This window comes from Diadema antillarum, unplaced genomic scaffold (assembly GCF_040938485.1).
Source record: "Diadema antillarum isolate AM-2024a unplaced genomic scaffold, OU_Dant_1.0 seq00000526_RagTag, whole genome shotgun sequence".
NCBI lineage: Eukaryota > Metazoa > Echinodermata > Echinoidea > Diadematoida > Diadematidae > Diadema > Diadema antillarum.
In genome coordinates this window covers 10,912-34,265 of record NW_027271478.1, presented here as the reverse complement: position 1 = coordinate 34,265, position 23,354 = coordinate 10,912, and the positions used below count along the sequence as shown (strand labels likewise).

The following is a 23,354-nucleotide window of genomic DNA, read 5'->3' as shown; positions in this document are numbered from 1 at the left end:
ACAATATTGAAGTGGACCTACACTGTGTACAAAAATGTGTAAGAGTATGGAGAGGGGAGTGGGGAAAAAAACAACACAATTTGAGGGTCTATTCCATAAGGCAGCCTTCCCTCTCAAAAACAAACAAACAAACAAACAAACTTGCACAAAACAACAACAGCAAAGCACACACACACACACACACACACACAGAAACCTGTATACACTGTATACTGTACAGTGTACCTGTCCAACATGAACATGTATACTGTTTACAGCACTCTGGAGCCATACATTATGTACTAGTACTTGGACAGGTTGTGTTTTTGCTTGTGGCTATTCCTTTGTTCTCAGTAATGTACAGACTGCACATTTGTATGGAGACCCACTGTAATTCCACTGTGGTACTAAATGCATTGTCATTATCTGTATTAAATGAGGTCACTCTGCTATGCACAAAATGTGCTCAGTGTTTAAATACACAATGTACAGTACATTCATACATTGTAGCCTACTTTGTTCACTGTACAGCCGTATGATAATATCCAAGTGTACACAACAGTACCGTGGTACACTGAACATTGTAGACTGTACATTGTACCTGGTGAACGTACTACTGTACAAACCAGGGAGGTGGAAATTGTACAGTTAGTGTTTGAAGAGTGCAGAGAAATCTGTATTCAAAAACTGTTATTTCAGCATTTATTCTTCTTCCATGCATGTTATGAATATCATACATCATGGGTGATTCTGAGACATGTTTTAGAGGGATTATCTATAAAGCTTTTAATCTTAACAACTCCTTCAAAGGAAGGAGACAGAATTTAGAGAAAGGAAAAGAAAGAAAAAAGAACTTCTGAGGAGTGAACTTTTCTTCCGCTGAGGCTTAGAAGGTGAAGACAGTGGATTGTAAACCCTTCCTTGCCAGGCAACATCTTGAAACATGCTACACGTAATTGAGGAGGGAGATTGTATAACGCTAATTAGGCCGCTGCGTTTCACAGATGTGGTTCTCTGAGGCAGAGTACTGTATGGAAGCCATATAGGAATTGTACATGAACTGTATACTGAGCAATTGTTACACCTTTGTACATAATATACACTGTGCAGTTGTACCATGTACTCATATAGGAGTGTGTGTGGGTGCCTGCACCATGCTTCTCAGGTAGACCACATTTGATGTGTGCTTTTCTATTGTACAGTTTGTATGACATGTGACTCTATCAGAGATTAATCTTTTGAAGGTTTCCATTTGCTGTACTTTCATGCCGAACAGTGTGAGAAACCAATACCAATCCTTACCCCCATCAACAACAAGTAAAACTGAATACTTTTCATTTCATTGCCAACAAGGTACAACATTGGTGTAGGCCTACACGTACGATTACTGTACCGGTACATTTACACACGTAGCAACCTTACTGTACATACTGTACAGCCAGCTGACCGTCTGCAATCCACACATGTACAGCTGTAGGGTATTTGTTAGAAGCAACACAATATTTCAATGTACCATGGTACTGTGTACAAAGGCCCTACATGTACAATGTATGTAGAATATTTTTTGTGAGGTTTCTATTTTCACTGATTTCACGAGTCGCATGCTATTCGCGAATGTAGAAATGTGCAGAAATATCAACTCTGATCCCGACATGTACATGTGACATGCATGCATACGTAATGTGTACATTTCTCCATTCAGACTGTCCTCCACAGTTGCGAATTTAACCACTCATGAAAAATTAGACTTGCTACACCTTGTAATTAATGGATTTACTATTGTACACCACATTGTATGGCAATAGAACCACAACAGTGCTCAGTGTATTGTGCACTTTTGATACAAATGTACAATGGTATACAGATTGGGATTAATTTTGTGTGTACAGGAGCCCTACAGTTACTCAGTATACAATGTACAGCATGATCATACATTGTACATTCCCACTTTGTTGTTTGCTGATTGTGTACTCAACGCCTTTTTATGCTGGTTTTGTTGAGACATTTCTTTTGTTTGTTTGTTTAATGAAGACACTCAAATTTTACAGCGTATGCCACCAGTACATTGTATCCCACCACACCTTTTTGAATCATTTGTGTACACTGGATGTGGACCACCAGCACATATCAAAAGGAAGACTAGATAATCCTGGTGTAGTGTACAGCCGTATGGGGAATGAAAACAAAAGGTGATGCCTTTCTAGTGTGTGTGACCTTTAGCTGTTCAGGTGTAGACTTTTTCAAAGGAGTTTGTTTCTTTTATCATGGTGACCTCCATTTCCTGTCTACAGTCTCTTGTTCAAAAAGATGCATTCCATTCCTGGAAGTGATAGATTCTTGAGGAAGTCGAGGTTGAGTGTAGCTTAGCTAGAATAATGCATTGACCTTTGTAGTTTTGTGCAAAGGCCTACTGTTTGTACCTACATGATAGCAGTAAAATGGTGAAGCCTGTAACAAAGGCTATTACAAGATTGGGGAGTGTATACAATCATGTAGGGAATCACTTCCTGTTTGCGTTTTTGTCTTGGTGTGAGCGTAACCAACAGGTACATTGTGTACATCTATTAGGCTACCATTAATTGTGTGTATATGTGTGTGTGTGTGTGTGTGTGTGTGTGTTTGTATTTGTACATTGTATGAGTATGCTTTCCAAGTATTGTGTGTGTGTGTTTGATGTGTCTGTGTGTTGTTGTACCAACTTTTGCATATTTTTGTGTGAAATTCTTACTAATTATCATTATTACATTTTTTGTAGATCTACATACTACATCGTTCTCTGTTTATTCTATTTTCATTCCAATCTTGAAAAGCCTTCAACAAATGTGTATCCAAATACATGTAAGTATACAAGAAACATCAAGGAATAAATGTTTGGATGTTTAATAATTCGTATTAACACCTCTGCCTTCAAATCAGACAGGCTTTGTTCATACATTGAGCCTGTGATGTGATATTATACAGTGGACTGCCGTTATAACGAAGTCCGTGGGACCGGCAATCTTCTTTCGTTATATCGAAATTTTGTCATGTCGAAATTTCGTTATGTTGAAATTTCATTATAACCGAACAAATAAATAATAAATAACAAAGATCGGATAATTTGCGGCTTGAAATTTTACTTCATTGTAACCGTGTTCGTTATAACAAGAGTGCACTGTACTAGACAATATTCAGAAATCATCGAATTGGGACAGCATCCCACACAAAGTTAAGAACAAGTAAATAAGCATACCTCACTCATCAGCTCCATCTTCTGCGCTGTATCGCAATGATATGGGAATCAATCAAGAAGCAGTACAGGTGCCTTAAAGGACAAGTTCACCTTCATAAACATAAGGATTGAGAGAATGCAACAATATTAGTAGAACACATCAGTGAAAGTTTGAGGAAAATTGGACAATCGATGCAAAAGTTATGAATTTTTAAAATTTTTGTGTTGGAACCGCTGGATGAGGAGACTACTACAGCTTGTGAGTCATTTGCGTACAACAGTATAAAGAAAATGTATAAGAAAATTCAACATATTTTCACTTTTTTCGCATAATAAAAGAGCACTTCACTTGCCTCGTTCTAAAGGCAGGGGGAATAATATTACCCATAACATTTGTTGGTAAGGAGTCAGGGGAATGTGTACTTTTTTCAAAAGATGGAATTTTGTGAAATTCTCTTTATATTTTCCTTATATTGTTGTACGCATGTGACATCGTACACTGCAGTAGTCTTCTCATCCAGCGGTTACTGCACAAAAACTTAAAAAATTCATAACTTTTGAACGGATTGTCTGATTTTCCTCAAACTTTCAATGATGTGTTCTACTAATATTGCTACTTTCTCTCAAACCTTATGTTTATTAAGGTAAACTTGTCCTTTAAATGTACACTTTGTAGACATTGCAAGTCAAGCTGCTTAGTTTTGCAATATCAATCATGAAAGTATGCTAGTACTGTCCTGCTATCACCTACAATGTATGGTTTCTCTCTTGAGCAGGGATAGACAGTATATCCTGGTGTATGTCAATTGTTACCTGTATGTTAAACCATAAAAGAATATTGAATTGGTTGGTATGATATGTCTAGTACCTGAGCCATCACTACGAGCATCCAATTTCTTTTTCAACCACACCCCCCCCCCCATAATTGCTGATTAAAGTTTGCAATGCTCACATTAATCACATTGGAAGACAAAGTTGTTGCTCGGGTGAGAATTAGACTTCTTCAGCGATGGAGGTCATTGGCTGGAAGAGGGCCAAGCTGGATGGACGATGGTGGAATTCTCAGCGAAAGTCTCCATCAACGGTGTCGGCCATCTTCTGCCCTCGACCGTTTCCACTTCCCCCTGCTCATTGCTAGCCTTGCCTCCAGCCTGAAAGAAAGAAACAGAAATTCCTGACCTTCCTCTTGCAATAACTGAATTTCCCCTCCTTTCCAAGAGAGTGTCATATTTGATGGACCACATTTTCCTAGACCTCGACCCAAATTTATGGTGAAGTTCACCATATTCGAGAGCACAATGATAGATATGACAAATACGACTGCATAAACTTGTGTAATGAGCTCCTTGTGTTTTATCCATGCTTTATTTTGCCTTTAGTGACTGACATTGTTTATGTAATGTTATTTTTTGTGTGTTTTTGTTCTTTTTATGCATGCAACTCTGTGACATCCTGACCGTTCAGGTAGCATTAAGTATTGATAGTAGAATGCCACTTCACTTAATGTAAAACCAATTTTGATTATAATATAACTTTTCCATTTACAGTGTAGGTCAGTTTGGTACAGTACTTTGTCTAAAATTGAGATGTGCGTGTAGTACAACGTACATTATTGCAAGTATTGCTTGCTATTGGACACCCAAATTTTGTTGTGAATATAATTTCAGTTTGTGACATGCAGTATTCATTCTTTTATTTTATTTCCCCCATGCTTTCTCTGCACTGCAGGATCCGGCTGGAATATTTGACCTGATGGAAGTAGTAGGTAATGGTACCTACGGACAAGTCCACAAGGTACGTGCTATGACAAGAACTAGTAGTTTCATGAAGCCATTAAAAAAAACCCCAAAATTGTATCTTTTTGGATTCCCCAACATTTATATGTTACACAAACACACACACACACGCAAAAGAGATGTTACTTTCCAACACTGTTTTCTGAACTTTAAAGAGGAATAATCCCAACCCCAAAATGACCTGCTAACTACTGATGCAGATTAGTTAGAGGTAGTTTTGTTCATCACCTAACATTTTACACATTAGATTGTACACAAAAATGTGTGATGTACACTGTACCTACAAGTAGGTGATGTTTTCAGTTGTTACTTTATCAACTGCAACCCCTTCTCCCAAACAGTTTGTAGCCATTAACTTGTTTCATACTGAATTCTGAAATCTTCATAGACTTGATGCACAGGCCACCAGGTTTCCGTATGGAATGGGTTATAAAGTTGTTCAACACCACAATAGTTCAATGTCAGTGATTACATTTTTTTTTAAATTTGGTTTTTAACCAGGGAATAATTTTGTGAAGATTCATGTGTAGGTCAGAGGAAGAACCGTGAGGTTTTGACTCTATTTTAGGGAAAGTCGACTTGGACGAGGGCAAGATAAATTGCTCCATTTTTAGGGTGTCCATGCCGAGGATACGTGACAATAATTCTTCTAGTCTTCTCTTTTCCCCCTCATGTGCCTCAGATTGCGATTTCGTCACTCTATTCCAAAATAGGTCTTTCATTAGGAAAGCTTCCCATTTCAAATATAATTTTGACAAAATTTGCCCCTTCTCTCCATAAATCGGTGCTCTAGACGCGATCGTCGCTGCCGCGTTGAAAAAATGCAGGCTCTGCGCAGGAATAAATAGTTCGACTTTAATAGCCGAGCTTGGCTGGGCATCAGCGCTGCTCTGCAGTAGACAGGGCCTATCTAGCATGTCGACTGGCTGTCCCACCAAATTGTCAAATGATTTGGCTCTTGTTTAGACTTGATTGAGGCAATCATGGGGGCGGAAACTGCCCCCGAGAAATAGAAGAGCATGGTTTGGCAAGTCTTCACGGGTTTTGTTTATACTGCATTTTCTTTTCAGTTTTTTTCCCCTTCATCCTCTCCCCTTAATGTACTGTGCGATTCTCTCAGTCTGTAAAGAGCAATTCAATGTGTCATGAAGATGCCACAATATGTACTCGTAACAACATTGCAGAGAGACTAAATTTCGATTGGTTATATTTTATTAAATCTGCAAACACAAAACAAAAAAGAAATGCAAATACCACCCCCCCCCCCCAAAAAAAAAAGAAGAAGAAAAACACACAAAAAAAAACTAGTCAATTTGAAAGATGAATATTAACTTCAAATGTCTAAATTGTGTTGCCAATTTACAGATCAATTATATATTTAGCAGTGTTGAGACTTTTTATGATTTTGCAACTGATAATGATGATGATGATGATTACATTTGATAATAATAATAAAAATGATAATAATAATAATAATGATAATAATAGTGATAATAATAATGATGATAATAATAGTAGTAGTAGTACGTAATGCTGTTATTACTATAAATGTTGATAATGAGTAACACTTATATAACACTAAATGCTAGCATTTCTAACTGATGGAAATATATGTGACAGAAAAGTTACTCAAATTAGAAAAGGTATATTTTGTTGCACGTTATAAAATATCGATAGTGAATGGCAAAACTATTGACAAAAAGATATGGCACCAAACCAGAGGAATGCGGGTCCTGGGACGTGATGGGTTATAAAAGGGATGGTATTGTTGTGGTTGAGATGGGGCGTAAGGTTTCCAACTATTTTTGTGAGATAATGAGAATCCTCTTATGAGATGTGAGAAAAGGACATAATTAAAAGAGGAATTCATAGTGTATTTGATAAAAATTGGTTTTGAAATGGTTGAGATATCCAAGATTAAAAACACTTTGTTTTCCTTTGTTTTTGGATATTCAGCCATTTAAAAACTCATTTTCAACAAAACAGACTTTGAATACCTCTGAGAATTGTATACTCTGTAATATTTCGTATGATTTAAAGTGATTTCTAATTATCTTGCGAAAAGTTAAAATCTGAATCCCCCATCTCAACCGAAACTATAAATATCCCTTTAAGATGTACAAAGTGTATCCTGCCAGTCACCAGGGGTGCTATATGTATGCCATAGCACTAGCACGCATGTCTAAACTTTGTATCAACTGCTATTACAGGAATCATGATGTTATTTTGAAGAGGGAGAGTTTGGTAGGCAGCGAGAGAGAGAGAAAGGGAAAGAGAACGAAGCAAGGAAGGATGATTATAGCCACTGTTGTCATGGCGATTTGTGTGCATCAGTCTGCTCTTGAGATGTCAAATTCTCTATGAGTGTTGACGTTAACGAGAGATGATGCCGTGCTGAGTAAGACAGCACACAAAGGGCTGGCATGCATGTAGTAGGTCAAATATGGCACTATCTAACCCAGCGTTATTTATAGGGTGTTCATGTGCTCACGTTTCAGCTAAGTATAGCAGTCAAAGTTTACAACTCCCGGCAGTTTAAAAAAAAAAAAGGAAATTAAGTCACGCATGGTGATACACTAACAGGAGAAGAAAAAAAATGATGAAATTGGCGTGCTTGTGATCAAAATCATGCATCTTTATTTGGCAGTGTGCTTGAGTCATAGTTGTGATGCCTTCAGCCCTGTGATTGCAAACTGGAACGTTTTTTGTTACTGGTAGTTCATATTCTGAAGGGAAATGCAGTCATTATTCAAATTGGGAAAACTACATGCATCCTTTAATAAACACTGCTATTATATCTTGCTCCTTGTTAACAACTGCGTGTGTTGATTGTAAAGTGCGTAGCCCCCCTGTGCATAGTTCAGCCCTGAATGGGCTACATTGTTTGCCAAGATTAGTGCGATAAGGGTCTATTGTTAAGAGGCTAGAGGAGTATTGGGCATAGTGTTTGCATTCTTAACTGGGCTTCTTGAACACAGGAAGTGCCTTGACAAGTAACCCAGGCCAAGTTCAGACGTCGTCAAGGCTCACTGGGGTATTGATCCTGCGAGCTGCCAGAGTTCAGAAAAGGCATGCAACCCTTTTCTGACCAGATGTCATTCTCTGAAGGGGGCCTTGGGCTTTAGACTCCAATCAGAAACTGACCTGCAGCATGTCAGTTTAGAATCATTCACACCATATTTGACAGGATTTGAAGACAGGTGAATACGATTCAAAGAATAACACTAAACAAATTGTATCATGCATAACTGACGGCTATCAAAGGGGATGTCAGTTTCTGTACATGTCTTTATTGTTTGGTCATTTATTCAGGGTTCTTTTGCAAGTGGTTGAGAAAGTGTGTGGTTTTTCTTTTACTTGAAAGAGAATTCCAGACCATTTAAAAATTAGAAAAGATAGATTAAAATGTTATAAGCACAACAGTGGAACTTTGATCTTTATCAGGTAAAAATTAGAGAAGTTATAAGATTGTGATATTTTGCTGATTATTGGAAAAAAGTTTTTGAACAGTTGTCATGAATATGCAAATGAGTGAGCTGATGATGTCATCACCTCACAATTTTCCATCGATCGTGTAAAAAAGAAAAGATCAAACAAACCAATGAAAATTAAATTCTTCTGCTTCTGAAATATAAAACAGTATTTTTCCTCCCTGAATAACTTCAAAATAATGATCTGTCAGATAATATCTTTGAGATTGGGACATAATTGCATTTAAATTTCAAAATTTCGTGTATAACCCAGCTTTCAACTTTCGTCTTTAACACTGTGATTCACTCTCAGCGAGATATTACAATCAAAGATAAAAGAAGCGCTTAGGCAAATTTCTAATGTGATTAGCAGTGGTATGCGTATTAACGCCATTTTACAAAGCAAACTGCTGGATTTACTGCCCAGTGTATTATATTGTATGTGACCGTATAGAGGGAATTCTGTATCCCCCCCCCCAATAAAAAGAATGGAGAAAATGAAAGGGAGGCAGAAGTCACTCCATATGGTCATATAATATACTGTGCATGGTGAGCCCAGCGGTTTGCGTCCTAGAATGGTGCCCATATGCACGCCATTGCAAATACAATGCACTTCATTGCTTACTATACATGTTTTAAATGTATTAAATTGGGTTAGTAATTCATCTTTATAGCACACACTTTTGGGATCTTACATGTTTTAGTTACAGTGCACTGTCAAGCAACTCAGAGACTGTTGGAACGTGCACTATAAATGCTTTTAGTTTTGCAGATCACAATGTGTATGTGTGTGTGTGTGTGAACGTTTGCGTGCGTGTGCTGTGTGCGTAACTGATAGAGATGTGTGTGACATTGATGTATCAGGTGCGTTTTTGGCAAATGCCTCTGTGCGTGTGTTTGTGGAAATACATTGTATGATGGATGATCCAAAATGGTATCAGATGGCTGGAGACTGGTATGCAATCCCGACCCTTTCTGCGGCACATTGCCCATGGACACAGCTCTCAACAGCCATCCTGTTTGTAACCTGAGAAGTGATAAGAATACCAGCTTCTTTGTCCAGGGATAAGTCAACCTCATCCCCAGTGTGCTTGTTCATGCGCCTGTTTGATTAACGAAGGGCCGCTGGGATATGTTACACAAGGAAAAAGGTGTTATTCCAGATTATGTTATAAAGCCACTGTTTACCACTGGGAGTAGTGATTAAAAAAAAAAATTGAATCATCACATTTGATGCATATAGTTCAGTTGTATCACAAAACATCCTGCCAAATTTGGCAATAAAGCTGCAAATACAAGGAGATATCTCTAAGTTTCTCAATAAATCATAATTGCAAATGGTTTATTCTGGGAATTGTGGAAATGATTTTAGTACAACTATTGTTCACATTTTGTATATTTAACAGTACTTAACACTGATTATATTGATTAACATTTTTATGTTGGTTATATCTATCCCTAACTCACATTTTAGAACTATTTTGAAGTGCTAAAGCTGGGTTCTTTTTTTCATCTGCAAATGATAAGTACTGTAAAATGAGGAATGTTCGCATGCATTTTAATTTCGCGAATTTCGCAAGAGCCAAGATTTGCGAAATCAAAATGCACGCGAAAGTTCTTGTTTACACTATATGCATGGAATGTTAGAGACAACAAGGGAAAATTTCATGCTGCACAAAAGGCTGTTGACTCCAATTCGCGAAAATTTCATGCTGCGAAAATATTGTGTTTCACTGTAGTCTTCAAGGGAGAGTATTCCTTTAAAGTGAAAGAAATTGTACAGAAGAGCAGCCATTTTGATACTTTGGGAGGAGTATACTTTTACTGTCTGAGTGTTGATCAGTTACTAGGCACAGCAGCGGCATATGGACAAGTCAAGATGAAAAAACAAACAAACAAACAAACAAAAAACCCTCAGATGTTGTTAAAGACTCCTCAGCATACAAATTCTATACAACGTAAAATTTCTCCTTTCGTGTGTTCATTAGATACCACAAATTTGCGTGAATGTTGATTAAGAATACCACTGGTCATTGATATTTTTGTCTGCATAAGATTCTTATGATGAAGTCCTCCAAGCATCTCTGTTAGAATCATGATGAAAATGTTTCAGTTGAGAAAATGGTAAATCAAGTGATATTCTTTGTGTGAAACGAGGCAAATCTACCGCCGCGAGCCACATCAAAGCCAAGATTCTTGCATGACACAATGTTTGCTGAATTATCAATGTGCAAATTGTCATAACTCTTGAAATATTTGAGATTTTTTTTTTTGATATCATATCCTGTTTTCTATCATTGCATCACTGTAATGAAAGTATTGACATCTACACAAATTCCAGGGATACTTTCTTATCTGAGATGGCAAAACAAAGATTATCCTCTCACAGTCTTTACTACAGTATGTTTTGTAAAGTATTGTAAGCTGATGTGTGGATTACATCCTGCATTAAACATTATCAAGTTGTATCTCTTTGATTTCTCATTCAGAAATACACGAAACATGAAACTTGTTCAAAATCTTTTTTTTTTCTCTTGTGTTTACATTACACTGTAGATGCTACAGTTTTGTTTTGTTTTTAATGATCTACACGTAGCTCTGGGCTCTTTTGTAGCTCGTTGAGTTTGTAATTGGTTGGTAGGCCTTGTAAATGATATGTGAGACGCATCTGTTCAGAGTGTATCGAATGAGTCTTTGTATTGTAAGGAACGGAAGAGAAAGGATTTGTTCGAGTATCGGAAGGACATTAATATGGCTTCTCTGGAGCATCAAGGAAACTTTCCCACACAATATCTGTTTGGTCTTTGTTTATTAGTATCTTTCTCTTCTCATTTCTTGCTTTGTTCATGACCAGTACATTCAGTGGATAATCCATTATTAATTGATGTGCTAACAATTGGCATATTGTTGATGAGTGCCATGTTATACCCTTGTTAGTATTTTAATGAAATGAAAGGAAAAGAAATATTAGTTTAGCTGTAAAGAACCAGTCTGGCATGGCTGTATTCAAATTGATGGCCTGCTGTAGATCAAAGTTGTATGTGTAGTGTCCTTTCCAGTGGATAAGCTTGCCTGTGCGTACATGTACGCTGTATGTGTTGCTGTTTGTGTGTTTTTATGTGTTGAGATGCAGTGTACTGAGTATGTTTAGATATGTACGTGGAGAGAGATAAAGAAATAGAATGAAGTCTAGCATGCCTTGGGAAGGTTCTAGTGCATAGGGCCTACACGATGTCTTGGTGTGGTTGCTTTGGCAGGGAAGACATCTTAGTGAATGGTACAGATGTACCTTAACAGTATTCTGCAAGACTTGATGTCTTTTTATCTTGTTAAGTTTGTAGTAGCGCATCAGTGTCTTTGTTTTATTCTAACTATGACCGCTGACGCGTGACCTTTACAACATTTTCTAGTGGCATGTCTTTGTTTTTGTTTTTATCATTCATTTTGTTTCCCATCCCCTGCTGCTATCTAACCCACTGTATGCATTCTGTCGCCCAATCGGTTATTTCCTGTTTGAGCTGTTTGTGTAATATGCAGTAGGCCTACCTGCAATAAACTGAACAGGGTGAGCAAAAGATGTGCACATTTTTCTGTGGCCCATGCCTGCACTTTAAAGGTGTGATAATGATCTCAAAATTATTTCAACTATTTGTACACCTTGTAGTTCTGCGTGTAAATTTGTTCCCCCCCCACAAAATTCAAACAATGAACTTCAAACAGCAACTCCAAGTGTTGCCACACTGTCCTTCAACTGCCCATGTGATTAGTCAAGGACTTGATCATGAAACCAAAACCAGTGAATTTAAAGAGGCATGTCTACATTTCATGAAGTTGGCACGGTACAATAAGCACTTTGTGCGATAATTGACTAGATCATTTCTGTCGACACGTACTCGCCAAACTGAAAAATTCCTGTATGAATTGATTTGAGTAGAGTGTTGAAAAAAAAATTATGAGTGATGATGTAATTTCACGGCATTCATTGGGCTTTGCAATCTTAGTCATTGCAGTCCTGTAACTGTGCTGGAATTGTGATTATTACTAAATAAAAGTGATACTACTGTAATGATAAAAACCGATGTATGTACATATGTATACATGTATACATGTATGTATGTATGTATGTATGTATGTATACAGTGTACATGTGTGTACAGTGTATGCTTGCACGTACAGCTTATTATGTGTGTATGTTTTATGCGCAAGCGTAGATGGACAACCCTCAAGACTGCCAAGTTTGTCATAAATTTTGAGTAATTGTATCCACTGGTGAGTACAATGGTGCTGCCAATACTGTAGGCCTACTTAGATTGTAGAGTAAGATAGGGTTTAGGGTAGTGATAATGTATTTTAAAACATTGGGTAGAATAAAGATCAATTTATTCAGGCCACTCATGTCTTCTCGCACCCACCAGGTCCTTAAAGGTCCTGTTTACCTTTGGGAACAGTGATTTAAAAATTTTTCAAGATATGACATTTTATGCATCGTGTAGGTCTATTGTGCCACAGAACATGCTATCAATCATCATATAAAATTTTCGCGATAAAGCGTGAAATATTAAGGAGATATCTGTATTTTTCTCAATAAAACGTAACTAGACGGTTTAGTCTTGAAACATTTTTATTATAACTACAAAGTGTGTATTGTTCACATTTTGTTTAACAATTTATTGTCCCCGCCGAACGAGTTCGAGCAGGGGACTATGAAACGGGCTCCGTACGTGTGTGTGTCCGTGTGTCCGTCCGTCCGTCCGTCCGTCCGTGTGTCTGTCCGTGTGTGCGTCCGTGTGTGATCAAAATCTTCAATTTGCTACTTCTCTGTCATTTATGAGCCAATTTTGATTCTGTTTGCTTTATATGATAGCACTACATGGGAGCTTTGAAACTTCTACACAGAATTTCAGTCGTGACCTTTGACCTTGACCTTTGACCTATATTGTACACTTTGCTACAAAATGCTACTCCTTCGCCATTTCTAACCCGATTTCGATTCCGTTTGCTTTATGTGATGGCACTAGGTGAGGGCTTCAAAACTTCTACACAGAATTTTGACCTTTTACTTCTTTGACATTTGACCTTGATTTTTTACCCATATTGTACATTGGCTACAAAATGCTACTCCTTCGCCATTTCTAACCCGATTTTGATTCTGTTTGCTTTATGTGATGGCACTAGGTGAGGGCTTCAAAACTTCTACACAGAATGTTGACCTTTGACTTCTTTGACCTTTGACCTTGATTTTTGACCTGTATCGTACATTTTGCTACAAAATGCTACTCCTTCGCCATTTCTTACCCGATTTCGATTCTGTTTGCTTTATGTGATGGCACTAGGTGAGGGCTTCAAAACTTCTACACAGAATTTTGACCTTTTACTTCTTTGACATTTGACCTTGATTTTTTACCCATATTGTACATTGGCTACAAAATGCTACTCCTTCGCCATTTCTAACCCGATTTTGATTCTGTTTGCTTTATGTGATGGCACTAGGTGAGGGCTTCAAAACTTCTACACAGAATTTTGACCTTTGACTTCTTTGACCTTTGACCTTGATTTTTGACCTGTATTGTACTGTACATTTTGCTACAAAATGCTACTCCTTCGCCATTTCTTACCCGATTTCGATTCTGTTTGCTTTATGTGATGGCACTAGGTGAGGGCTTCAAAACTTCTACACAGAATTTTGACCTTTGACTTCTTTGACCTTTGACCTCTTTGACCTTTGACCTTAATTTTTGACCTACATTTTGTTGTACATTTTGCTACAAAATACTACTCCTTCGCCATTTCTAACCCGATTTCGATTCCGTTTGCTTTATGTGATGGCACTAGGTGAGCACTTCAAAACTTCTACACAGAATTTTGACCTTTGACTTCTTTGACCTTTGACCTTGATTTTTTACCTATATTGTACATTTTGCTACAAAATGCTACTTCCGGCGGGGACATATATTACGCACCGCGTAATTTCTACTTTTCCTTGTTATTAATTATTTAACAATACTTAACATCAATTTTATCCATTCAAATTTTTACAGGGGTTGTTTCTATCCCTAACTCACATTTTAGAAATATTTAAAAGCACTAATGCTGGGTTTTTGTTTCATATGCAAATGGTAAATTATGCCTTTAAAATCAAGTTTGAATAACAGTGGTTCACCATTTTAGTTTATGTTGAACAAAGGGTCACTTCAAGAAAAATGACATTATGATGAGACATATCTTTATAGAACTTTGAACAAAGGAAATTAAGTACCATTTGCCTATTGTCAATAAACTGATGTTCTCAAACGCATAAAATTGGTTTTTTAAATTTAGAATCAATCGTGCAGTGTGAACAGTCCCTTCTTGCAAGCCATACATATATATGCAAAACTGATATCCTTCTTGATTACTGTATACGCTATATATTTCGCGGGGGTTTTATTTTCGCGAATTTCGCGAGTCAGGAGCTATTCGCGAAATTAACAACACGCGAAAACATTACCTTCCAAAATGAATCCCTTGCCTTGATGATACGAACATTTCAGTACTAGTATACCATGTCAAGGCTTACCGAACAGACCATACTGGCTAAGCTCGTTTACGCGCACGTCCACGTCTACTTACGAATACTCAGTACTGTAGAGAGCCAATCCATTATCGCAAGGGGACCACTCGTCAGAAATCTAGCGCGATGGACTTAACCACTTCAAAAATGTTGAATTCTAACTTACTAGTTCGCAGAGTTTGGTAAGTTTTTTTTTTTTCATGCAGTGTATAACTAGTATCATTCTTATTTGCTAGTAAGTTGAAAATTCACACTTTCTTTGCCACTTCATATTTTCTCTGGTCCCCCAATCGCGAATTTAACCACTCGCGAAAATGTGTGACGGCGGCAATTCGCGAAAATTTATGTACGCGAAAATTATAGCGTATACAGTACCAAGAGTCAAATGGCTTCTAGCTCTGTTCATACAGTACACAACACAAGATATACAGTGTGGGATCAAGGGTTGGGAGTTTGGAAGAGGGCTTTTGGCGACATTTGACTTTGATTTCAGTTGATTTAAAGTTCAGGAGATGGATGTTCTAGGCGAGATATGAGACAAAATAAGATTAATTTTGGAAAATTGCCAAAAGAGATCACACCAAATACAATTAACCTTTCCACTCATAATGGTAGTGTGAACAGCCCCTCGTGATAGGCTGCTGCAAGCCATTTTGTGGCCATGCGGACGCCGAGCAGCATACTTCTGTCTCGTATTCATGTCAGCCTCGTTCATCTCGACGAGTGCAGTGGAACATGCTAATGAACAGGAGGATGCGGCCGCTGGAGACCCTCTGAAAGGTCGCTGGGGGTAGGGTATCTGGACGACTGGGTATCCGCGGAGATGAGCCCAGAACTGAAGATGACATTACGCATCATCACGATCATCATTACGCCGCTCTTAAGAAAAGCGCAAAGTACCATTTGCAATCTCCGGATGTGTTCAGGGGAAGTGAGAGGGAAAAATTGTGAGCAGAGGAAATATGCTGTATTGTACAATGTAGTAAGAATCTATTGAGCCTGTCGGTTCTCACTATTGAAGAAGGCAAGTCACTCATGATGGCTGTTGCAAGAAAAAATATTAGGCTGTACCATTGTGAGTTTAAGTTAATTCAACTTTCAGCTGTGTGAAGGAAGAAAACATGCTGCAGAAATGATTTTGACTTATACAAAAGCCTTTATAATGTAAGAAAAAGACAGTTGAATTTTGAGTTGCAATGATGCAGCAATATGTAAACTGTGGCAAACCTAGTGGGAAGTATAGTGCATGAATAGCTGGACCTTGGAGAGTGAACCCCTTGGTTCTGATATCCTGTAAATTTTTACATGGTTAACATATAACATAACGAGCTGCTGTTAGCGGTAAGTGGTTTAAAGGGCAATTTGAGAATTGTTAAAAGCTATTCTGAAAAGAAAGAATTTTTCAGATTTACGTGAACAGTCAGTGAAAATTTATCAGAATTGGATAATAATTAGGGAAGTTACAAGAAATTGTGAAAATTCACTGGGGGGGGGGGGGGATTTAGTCAAATGCAATTACCCGGTACATTGTATGCCTGTCTGTGTTCTGCGACTTTTCTGGAAACCAGATCATGTTGCGTGTAACATGGTACCCAGTTTAGCTATCACTGTATGTTTACAGTTGTACATGGGTTATTTTGTAGAATGAAGATGTATGTTACAGTATACACATACCTCTATGTGCCTGCCCTAAAGGGCCTGAATGAGATTGTATGTGTGTACATTTACTGCATGGCACAGGTACAAGTAGTAGGGCCTATGGTTTCAAGGCAATCAGATGCATCATATTCCATGTGTCGTCACATGTGCAGTATTCTGTGTGCACGGCACTCACAGGTGTGGTAATTTATGACAGAGTCTGGAGGCGAGACTATCCGCCATGCCGGGTGAATCATCGCCTCGGATTCAGTGAATCCAGACTGAATCAATATGGAAATGAAAGGAGGAAAACATGTCACGCGGTATGAATCGAAGGCCACCGAATTCTCGAATAATATTTGCATTTCAGTTTGGTGGGGGTACAACTGTTGAATGTGCCGTGCCCATCTCCGTGCATAGCTATGTGATGTGTGGTCGAACACAATATCAGATTGTGTGTGTGTGTGTGTGCGAGCGAGTGTACATGTATGTGTGATTTGTCCATATTTGCATAGAGATTAAGAGAGAGATGGCACATACTTACAACACCATTGGGTTTTACAGATCTGTGTTGTAGATTCTGGCCAATGCCGTTTGGCAGGCACAACAATACAAAGTGATGCGTACACATATGCTGCTTTATTTATCCTCTTAAAACACGGTCATATTCTTACAAAAAGATCCTCTATGTGACCCACATACTTTTGTCATTGCAACATGAATTGCTGGATTTAATAATGTTTTATTTATGGTGACCTAGTTTTCCAGACACAATTCCTCTACATCAATGGTACACCCTGTTAGGAATTCCCAAGGAGACACATGGTGAATCGAGGAAATAGATCGGTAGCCTATCATTCAATGTTTTAACATTTTTATTAACAAATTACCTGTAATGCAAGAAGCCAAGGATGCATCCATAGAGGTTTTGCCTGGTGTGAACTCACAGTGCAAATATTCTGGGAATTCTGTCTGTTTGCTTTGAATTATTGAGAGATCTTTCTTTTATCAGATCCCATCGGGGTCTTTGAAACCACATTTTTGTGGTTTGGCACTGTGTCTCTATATGATAAGTGTTACCTATTATTGCTATACTGCATCAGTGTATAGAATAGAACATTTTCTTTCATTTGAACCCTTTGTTGTTTATATACATGATTGTTTCTTTTGTATGCAGAATTTCAAAAGCCTCTTTATTGCGAAATAAGCTAATTCGTAGTTCCAATTTGCGCATGAGCAGGAAAAGCTCATTTGTGCTAACAGGCATGTTGGTTCCTAAATTCACTGAGATAAGCATCTGTGATATAATGTTTATTCATGTGATCCTTTGAAGTGGTGCATACCAGCACATCCACCTGACTACAAGCCTAGTAATTTGGCAATGTAAACAAACACACACACACACACACACACACACACACACACACACACACATAAATCAATGCATTCATTGCAAAACGATTGAATGGATGCTTCCCAAAGTGTCAATTGATGGACCATTCTTATCACCCGATCTAAACGCGAGTTCATTCATTGCTTATAACACAAATGCCTTAAATTGTTAGTCAGGGCAAGCTTACGCATAATGTTGCTTTGAAAACAGTGAAGCGGCTAACCAACTGAGAAAAGAGAAAGGTCATTTATAACAACATGCACATGAGCTAATTACGAAAAGACTTATTTATAACTAAGACTTAAATTGGCAACATATTTTAAGAATATGAGTTCCTGTTTCTCCCCAAAATAAACATTTTTTAAATGTTGTGTGTAAATTTCATGACTCTTAGCAGTTTCATCTCATCTTTCTCCAATTTCAGATAGGCAGGAAATTTCAAAGGGTTTGTGCCAATTTAGTAATGGCTTATAAGATGATACTGTAAAACATATTATTTTAGTGGCATGAAATTTTTGAGAATTGAAGCCGAAGGCCTTTTTCACGGAAATTTTCGCGAAATGCCTCTGGCATTCAATGCGCTGTAGCGTAGACAAGAGCCTTCGCATGCATATTAATTTCGCAAATCTTGGCTCTCACGAAATTCGCGAAATTAAAATGCACGCAAATATTCCTCGTTTTACAGTAATATCTGCTTGAATATTTCTGTGAACAAGATAAAAAGATTTATGATTCAGTGTTGCTGATGATACAGTAGCACCAGTGAATTACAGAACAAGCAAACAAGAGATTAATACAATTCACTCCTTGGCCCGAATTCACGAAGGTGGTACAAATAAAACCATGGTTTAAACCATGGACAAAAACCATGGAGCGCCAAGTGTCGCATGGAATATTTCGTTACGAAATCAGTCATTTCGTCAATGAAATGATTATTTTGTAACAAAAAGACAACATTTTGTAACTAAATGAACATTTCCTCCACGAAATGATAATTTCGTTAACGAAACAGGCTTTTTGTCGACGAAATGACCAATTTCGTAACGAAATATTCCGTGCGACACTTGGCGCTCCATGGTTTTTGTCCATGGTTTAAACCATGGTTTCAATTGTATTACCTTCGTGAATTCGGGCCCTTGTGTCATCAGTTTGAAATGTCTATGAGGCCTGTATTCCTACAGCCACCACTTGATGATTAATAATGAGAGCTACACTGAACGACCCAGACCAGGCATAGTTAGTGACTAACAGGAAAGCTAGACACCCGGTACACAAAGTGGATCCAAGGCAAGCAATAATGGTAATGCCGCATTCAGCCCAGTTTGTAGAACAGATGTTGAAAGACTTTTGAGCCAATTTAAGGGTTGAAGTGCAGAATCTGAAGGGGAGGTGACAAATCCCCGTTCGTCAACGCGTCCCGAGAAAAAGAGTTAAATCGAAACCGCCATATTTTTCGAGGGTGCGAACCCCGCCGCTCTCGCCTTCGTTAACCCCAGGACGATCAATTCTCCACGTTGGGGTTGGTGTTGTTGTGAATGCAAACAATGGAGCTTTGTGTTAAAGCAATCTACATGAAGTCCCAAGGGGTCTGTTCACATGGGGATGATAGTGACTGAAATCCCGCAAAATACTTGTAATGCTTTTTTACCCTTTCACCTGGAGATGAAGAAGTTAATATTGACATGATGCATATTCAGGACTCCGTATTAGTGGTGCCCTGATGGGTCTGGGGCCACTTAACATTGAAGTTGGACCACCAAATTTCCACAAAGGTGATCTTTTGGTGGGCCAGTTGGGCAACCAAGATTCAAAATAGATTGTTATGGTTTCTTTTTTTCTATGTTAATACGTCGTTGTTGTTTTTTAGGGGGGAAGGGGGTCACCAAAATTTCAGAATTAAAGATTTTAAAGTCCCAAAAAAGCCACTTGAGAAAAATGTTAGTGCTGAGCCATGATATTCATTACAATCTGCATATTTCGTGCATAAATAGCTAGGATACCATCTCATACATATGACCTCTCTATACACATGATCTTACTGTTCTTGATAGATTGACCTGTAAGCTATTACATAGGCCTATTATGTATTTAGTGATACATCCTGATGTAAGCACTTGTTTATGAAAGTCAATGACAGAGAAACCTTGTTGAATACAATGAAATGTACTAACCACAAACAACAAAAGCATTATATGAAGCACCATTTGTCAGGGAGCAATTGACCCTATATATGTGCATGATGTCATGGGTAGTCAGTGGACATGAGCAGAAACGAAAGGGGCATGAGATCGAGGCCCAATATCAAACCGTGGTAAATGATAGTCTCATAATAACATTTGATTACATTCCAAACTTGAGCCAGCTGCATGTGCATGCTACATGTGATTAATATCATTTGATAAGAATTCACGTCCCAATGAACCAACAATATCTAAACTCTGTCACACTTGCAGTATTAGATATCAGATCTGCATAGATGCCGTCTTGCATTTTTCATTTAGACCATGTAGTAGAATAAATGATTTATATATTAATTTGAAGTCATCAAAAGTACTTTGAAATGGGAAAAAAAATGCCAATCATGAAAGTTATGATGTGCCAGAGGTGGTTTAAAATGTTTAAAATTTACATCTGTAGGCTTGAGTGTGTGCATGATTGTGTGGATGTGTGCATCATTTGTTTTATAAAGTTTGAGTGTGTGCACTATAGTTATGGATGATTGTGCGGACCTTAGCATCTTTGCATCATTTGTTCGACTGGGAGCATGGATACAAATACTGGCCAGTATCATCCGTTTTAGCAAAGAAAAATTACTGTGTGCGTGGAACCAATTTAGCAGATGCATGAAACTGATTTACTGGACACATCAAATTTGTACTGGACACACGGACTTTTGTATTAGACACACGAAAGCAATTTGGTCAGCAAAAAGTCACTTACTGCATGCCTTTGGCTCTGAACCAGGCAAATTGCAGGGATTTTGTACCTATGCTACAGCTGTACATTGCATGGTAATACCTCAAGACATCAGACGTGTGCACTCATAATGCCGACGTAGATGATTTGTTGAGGCCTTTAATAGTGAGACCCAACATCAGTTGACGCACTTGTATTTCTGCTGTTTTATTGCAATACAATTCAGTTGTTGTGGATTTCCCCGTTAAGTGTTTGTCGAACTCTAGGTTTGATTTTTTTGTGTGTGCAGTTTTTGTTTGGGTATTAAATAGGGTTTCCCCCAGCACCTTTCGTGTTTGAAGCCAGACATTCTGGCTAGGTGACTGATGACGAAATGCAGCGTTGACTAGGTGCCAACTGTCTCGCAGAAGGCCGTCTGACCTTGCCAGAGAATGCCCAGTGAGACCTGGGAGAAATCCTGCTATCACGATCTCCCTGAAATTATGTGAACGCTTCCAAATCCGTGTGTCTTTATTATTTCTTTTTTTTCCTGGGATTGGTGTGGAAACCACATTATGGGAGTATTAGCCTTGACTCTCAATGTTGTGATTTCTTACAATGCCAACCTCTTGAAGCTGCAGTCCTCACACTCTTCTGCACTTCTTTCTTCTCGACTTTTTTTTTTTCAGCACACTGCATCTACACACATGTAAAGCCTACATTGAAAGAGCAGCTATGGGGCTGTTCAGTGATAGGATGTGAATGACTTGAAATATCTGTAAATTATCTGAAGTGGTATGCAGTACATAGTTACAGTACTTACACTTATTGCAGAGTTTACTATTAAATTGTGCCTTAAAAGGGATGGTACAGTTTCGGTTGAGATGGGGCTTCAGGTTTCCAACTTTTTTTTAATGGGGATTTTAAAGATAAGGAGAAACCTCTTATGAAATATGAAAGGCATAGAATTCTAAGAGGAATTCAGAGTTTATTTGATGAAAATTGGTTTTGAAATGGCTGAGATATATCCAAAACAAAGCGATCCTAATAAAAGGTGGGACCCTCCTTTTATTTGGATTGCTTTGTTTAACTTTGTCTTTGGATATCTCAGCCATTTCAAAACTGATTTTCATCAAATAAACTCTGAATTCCTGTTAGAATTGTATGCTCTTTAACATTTCATAAAGTGGTTTCAAAGTTTCTTGCAAGAAAGTTAAAAGCTGAATCCTCACCTCGACCAATACTATACCATCCCTTATACAGCTTCTAAATTTTATGTATCAAGTGTGAGCAGTGGGGATAAAGAAGAACTGAATAGGTGACTACAGACACAGGTTTTGCTTTGTGCATTTTAATAGCGTGGTAGTTCATTGACTCCAACCATTTGTCCCCCTCTGTGCCAATTAACACTAATGTCCTGTCACTTACTGTCATCGCCAATGAAGGTATTATGTAATGCTGTCAATCAATCCTCACAATAGCACTGACCTTCATACTGGACTCTCCACAATGCTCCACCTCTGGGTTTCCACAATATGTAGATCATGAGATCATGATCAAATGACCAATAGCTTTGCAAGTACAGTACACATGGACTTGAAAGAATATAGAGTTTTAGAGATTGTGTGAAGGGTGTAGATAACTCATCAGTTTGAGCCCTGTTGGTATTCATAATGTCCTGTCTTTTGTCTCGATCTTCTCCCATACTTTACAGGGTCGCCATGTCAAGACAGGTCAGCTGGCAGCCATCAAGGTCATGGATGTCACAGAGGTGAGTTTCCCCCCCCCCCCCCCAATCATCCATCCTTTATTGATTTTTTTTTTTGGTTATTTATTTATCTATTTGTTAGTTTATGTATTTATTTATTTATCTATTTGTTTATTTATTATTTTTCATTTCATCTTTTTTGTGTGTCACACTTAATTCTGGAATTATTTGCAATGCAAGACTAGTAATCAGTCTCACTTTTATAATACAATGCAAGTGTTGAAATTCAAAATGGCCACCGACCTGTGCAGTGGCCACCTGTCTATAGTGGTCACTTTTTTGTCGTTCCCCTTAGGTGGCCACTTTAGTCAGGTTTGACTATTTATTTGAAAATGGATGTGTGCAAAATGGTAGTCATAGATCAAATGATCACTCAGGAACTTTCTCCTGTCGTAGTTGATCATCTCATTCAGGAGCACCATCTTGTAATGCTGTTGAAATTGTGCGTAAAACATGTTGATGAGACAGAAAGACTTCTTCAGTTGATGCATTTTGTGTATGTATGCGTTTGTGTACCAGGCTACGTTATATGTATTGTGTGAAGTGCTGTGTGTGCTGGTTTTGTGTCATGTGCATGTGTTGTGTTTGTTGTGTGCGTGACATGCCCAGGATGTGTGTCAGAGGGCAGCACTTTGAGTAAACCAATACTGTAAA

The 23,354-nt window shown here is 38.1% G+C and overlaps 1 long non-coding RNA gene across 1 annotated transcript in view; it reads left to right on the top strand.

The window, feature by feature from the left end:
- Positions 1-22,704, top strand: part of LOC139734424 (uncharacterized) — a 35,067-nt gene extending 12,363 nt beyond the window's left edge. Inside the window, exons 2-3 of the long non-coding RNA XR_011711158.1 lie at positions 4,919-4,984; positions 22,647-22,704. This is a non-coding gene — a long non-coding RNA (uncharacterized lncRNA). The remainder of the gene's footprint in view (positions 1-4,918; positions 4,985-22,646) is intronic.
- The last annotated feature ends 650 nt before the right edge of the window (positions 22,705-23,354 follow it).